General features: G+C 40.4%; 1 long non-coding RNA gene across 1 annotated transcript; it reads right to left on the bottom strand.

The window, feature by feature from the left end:
• Positions 1–2,065: 2,065 nt before the first annotated feature.
• LOC114272041 (uncharacterized) lies at positions 2,066–2,982 on the bottom strand. Its single transcript, XR_014360330.1, has 3 exons — positions 2,875–2,982; positions 2,548–2,599; positions 2,066–2,195 (listed from the first exon to the last, which is right to left on the bottom strand). It is a non-coding gene; the product is annotated as an uncharacterized LOC114272041 (long non-coding RNA).
• Between the last annotated feature and the right edge of the window lie 1,788 nt (positions 2,983–4,770).

Raw genomic sequence — 4,770 nt, 5'->3', positions numbered from 1 at the left:
TGACTTTTGTCCCTTGCCAAGGTTCCCTTCAAAATCTGTTGTTGGTGATCCACCCCTTGTACATCTGAAATATTACACTCCATTGGGTTAACTTCGTCAGATGGTTTGGCCACGCCTGCCGGTTGCGGTGTAGAGAATATACCTTCGATGAGGTGGTGTAGCATTTGCTTCAGTTCACGTAAATTGGTTTGTTCAGTGAACGGTTCGTTGTAGCCCAAACTGAAACGTTGAAGCAGTTGCTTCAGCATTTCCTTCAGTTGAGCAACATTGGAGGAGAGGTTAATGATACACACATCATTGCCTTCCACCTAATCATACATACACATTCGTGAACTTAGTCTTACAAACCATCTTCAAATGATGTGGCTCAACTGTGTGAAAATTGCGTAATGCTTGGATGGATTACCTTGTTATTGCCAACAACTTGCTTGCCTTCGAAATGTCGTAACATCTCCATTAAATCTGTTTGGTTGTGGAGAACTTGCTTCATCATTTCCTTCAGTTCACGAATGTCGGACTCCAAATTGCTCATACGGACTTCATTGTACTGTCCTGTTTGTTGGTTCTCGACATGGCATGCATCCATGTCAGCATCATCAGCGTTACTGTAATCAAACTCCACCTAATCATAGAAACGCATAAATGAAGTCTGACATTGTATGTTGAAGACAAGTGGGTCGATGGTGTGAAATGTGCACAGTGGTAGGAGTGCTTACCGCAATTGTTGGGAAATTTTGCTTCCTTCTGATACGTCGTAGCGTCTCCCGTATTTGGGTATCACCCCAATCATGAAGCAAAGGTGTGGACCGCGTCGTAGTCGAGCTTAGACAAACACAATCAAGGTACAACAGCTGTGGACATTAAGGGGCACACCATAATTAAGTTGTTCTTCCCACAAAAATGAACTATATTCAGTAACAATGACATTCATTATTCTCAATTTTGCAGTGGAACGTACATAGCATACCGATTTTGTTGAGGATGCTGTCAACTTTATAGGCACATATCATGCAATGTTTTTTGGGGAAAAAAATGTACAGCACACCAAGGACTTTATTGATGAAACCAAGAAAAAAAATTTATGTACTTGTTCCCCTCTTCGCAACGTAGTTTTAATTGGTTCCTCCATTGAGGTTCGGCATACTTTTTTCCCTGTACTCTTTGTTCTTAAATTCATGACAGTAGTCACACAAAATATATTTCTGCAAGTACCATACTTGGTCAGGAAGAGTGTTGTTTGTCGTACTCACAAAGCAGGTACCATTGTATGTCCCAATCAAGGCCAATTTGTTGAACCATGACAGAACAATGCATGAAACACATGAAGGGGGGAATGGAAAAAAAATCAAGTTATTGGCATACCATTAGCAGGAAAACACATCCAGTTACACCGCGATGACCTTTATACTTGCGAACACCGTTGTGAAGGAATTGCAGTGTCAACTTTGCCCAATTACAAGCTCGCATACGATTCACGTCCTTCACGGCATGAATGAACGATGGCTTCAACCCGGTCATTGTGGTAGGACACAACATGGCCCCCAACACGTACAGCGCAAATTTCCGCCGAAACTCGTCCTCCGCACCAACAGTCTCGGTCAGATAAAGTCTCAACTTGTTCAAAGGAATGACACCGTTAACAACTCCAACCTCATTGTAGATATTGGGATATGCTTCTAATGACCCAGCCAACTGCACGTCATCGCCTTCACACCGTATTCCCAATAAAACATTAACTGCCTTACACGTGAGCCTGACTTGACAACCATGAACATTCAATGAACTACTGTCAAGATCGAAGTTATATACCAACCATGTGCACAAGTCGTGATCTATACGTGTACACTTCATCCCCAGGAGGCCAGCAAACCCAATGTCAATGACTGCCTGCTTTTGTGCTTCGTTGAACCGGTTAACTAGCTCAACAATTGACTTCAATGATATGCGAAGTTGCCTTTTACCCTGCACATTTTTTACCCTTAAATTAATACAAAAATACAACCAACAATGTCAGCAAAGCAGGACCTAGCCAAATGCATTTACGAAAACATAAAGTACGTAATGACCTTTTCAGACTTCGGTGCACATGGTACTACTTTGGCGTGTTCCTCAGCGCTCGCCTTAGCCATTTCCGCAAACCTCTTTTTCTCATCAGAGGGGAGTGCCTTCCACCTTTCCCCAATCTCCTTTCTAGTCTTTAACCAAGAAAATGACAGACGTACAAGACAAGTAACAACTATGAGTCCAAAATTACTGTAACTACAACTTTATGCCAAACGCAATCCACGTGCATTGTTGGTAATTAAATAAGATTGCAAATACAAATAACAGTTGCAGCAAAAAGTCAGCGACAAAACGTAGCTGGACTTTTACAACGAATTGAAATTTACAAAAACAATAGGAATGTGACATTATTACATGCTACAATCCTACAAACGCGAAACAATCAGAAGCCCACTACGACCATTCAACACAACGTGTGGATAGCAACCCAGCGATGTGTTTCCATCATAGTGTATTATAGAGAATACAGATTTCGACACTCACCATTTTTCGTCGAGTGTTGTCTGGCCCTTGCATTTCCTTGAATTGTTGCTGGCTGCATGCAAGCATCGTCAAGCTTATCATCACTAAATGTGAAATATAAATACATATATATATATATATATATATATGCAAGTTTTTATGTCAAGCTGGCCCCGAAATCGGCATAAGACAGCTTTCGTACATCCGGGACTGAATCGACACCAATTTAAACATTTTCAGACATGCGGAACAAAACCAATTTGAAACATCACAAACTGAACTTCGACGAGGCGCGTAATTTCAGTACGAAAAATGTAATTCCAGACTGTCAAAATAAACAACTAGTACCTGTAACAAATGAATGGTGCAACTGGCCGCTTTCGACAAGAGCCAGCGATAGTGTCAGACATTTGGATATGTTGTTCGGCAATTGTCTTCAATCTTTTCCTTCCCCTTATGAAAGAGCAAATCATACAAATTAGATTTTAGGGAAAATTACAGGGGTGGTATACACATTTTGTCCATTGTCTAATTTGGATCGATGCACTTTAAACTACCTAAATTGTGACAGTCCATTTCAAATTTCGTGGACATTTTCGGTCAAATTACTAATGCCGTTTGTCATTTTTAAAACAAAGATTGTAATGTCAATTGATTGAGATTATGTAAGTTCAGTAAAGTTATAAGTTGACTACAACAAAAAGTACAGTTGCCACGTATATGCATATTTTCTGATACAAAACAGTGAAGAGTTATAATCAAATGGACGTAATTGAAACAAAAGTTCAAAATTGATGCTGCAAAGTGAGGCCATTCAAAATTTGTGCAAAACAAATAACACAAACACAAAAGTACAAGGGCTGCTGTAAGAATTGATCCGGAAAAAAATCAGCGTATTCCTTGGTAATGGATTTCGTTTGTTTACAAACATATGTACGAAACCAACTGGTAGCAAGTCTTTAAGGAGAAAACTAACATTGTTGGTGCGAGGTGACCAATATCCATCAGATGCAATGACGACAACTCCTGCAAAGTATTCCAATCAATATTTACAAGAACACAAACAAACGGCTGCAACATGTGGCTGTTAACCTCAAAATTTTGCGTAAACACAGACAACAACATGCAGAATTTCCCAACACATATACAGATTTTGAAACAGACAAAAGAAAGGACACACATCAAAATTTTGCATTTCGTTCACACAGCTTACAATTAAAATAATTATGTGTACAAGCGATAAATGCATAATTTCCCAAATATTGAAGAGGAAGGACTACATTATGTTTTTCATTTATAGGGCTGAAGGACTACACACACATACTTTTATGAAGGCCCGACTACAAAGGACAAAGAAGCAACTGAACTATTTCATGACGGGGTTAAACAATCAGGACACGATTCTTCTGTCAGAGAAATTGGTGCTCATCCCAGGCACAAAAACCAGATGAAACCCCATCCATCAAGTTGAGGGCTTCAATTTCCTACTAAGCAACTTGGTTGCAGAGAATCGAGGTGGCTGCATCCTGGCCCATGCTCCATTACCTTCGGGTGGTCAGACAGTGGACAGATAAGAGAAGAATACTTTTCCGGGCGTAGAAGCAAGTTTCATCAATTGTATGTCACAATGAAACAAAGTAGGAAATTGAAGCCCTCAACTTGATGGCTGGCCTTTCCAACAACTTAAGCAGCCGGAGACAATGGCTGAAAACCAATACCTTCTCCCCACCTGACTCGGACAAGCCTAACAGATTAAGGAAGAAGTTTGCCTTCAGTCCTTGTCTAATATCCAACTTTTCTAAGATGTGGTCCATCCGGGCATCGTCAATGCCCTCTGTTTCTGTGGTTGACGTGTCTATAGGTGAACTCTTTAGGAGGGATCCCATTTGTGCGTGCACATACAGTGTGCTCCCATCCGATGTGATGTTCAACTTCTTAACTACGTTGTTCAATTCTTCAACTTCACGAACTGTCGTAAGGGTGAGGTGAAGAAATTCATAAAAGTCAACAAGCCCAGGCAATTCACGAAGAAAATCTCATTCGTAGAAATGGACAACCTTGCCTGCCATTGCACGCAACTTTTGAATGACGGTTACCTTTCTCTTGAAGTTATCATCTTGCATATATATACAGCAGTTACATTTGAAGAGGAAGGTAGCTGTCATTCATAAGTTCCGGGCTGTCTGGACTTTATTGAACGAGTTCATGAAATGCGTACTCTCATTTGTCCTTTTTTATGACCTT

The sequence above is a fragment of the Camellia sinensis genome, chromosome 2 (assembly GCF_055761805.1).
Source record: "Camellia sinensis isolate YWXY chromosome 2, ASM5576180v1, whole genome shotgun sequence".
Lineage (NCBI taxonomy): Eukaryota > Viridiplantae > Streptophyta > Magnoliopsida > Ericales > Theaceae > Camellia > Camellia sinensis.
This window is presented reverse-complemented; position numbering and strand designations above follow the sequence as displayed.